Source organism: Penaeus monodon, chromosome 21 (genome assembly GCF_015228065.2).
Source record: "Penaeus monodon isolate SGIC_2016 chromosome 21, NSTDA_Pmon_1, whole genome shotgun sequence".
NCBI classification, from domain to species: Eukaryota; Metazoa; Arthropoda; class Malacostraca; order Decapoda; family Penaeidae; genus Penaeus; species Penaeus monodon.
Window position 1 is genome coordinate 26,431,346 of NC_051406.1, and position 289 is coordinate 26,431,634.

Sequence of the window (289 nt, forward strand, 5' to 3'; positions counted from 1 at the left end):
TGTAAAGGAAGACCCAGATCATCCTTTTCTTTGACGTTTTCTGGTTTGTATGTTTTTTAAGAAGAAAAAGAATGCGACTTACCTGTTTCGATGGAGAGGAAAGACCGTCGAAGTGCTGGCGCCGAAGAAGGAACAGACTGGGAGACAGTCACAGTTCCTCCTGAGTTCTTCTCCTTTCCTTGCTTTTATTGCTACTTTTTTTCTTTACATTTTCCTATTGTATCTTCTGTTACCAGTACTATGTCTCCTCTTTTTCTATCTCTCTCTTTTCCTCACTTTGTTATTACAT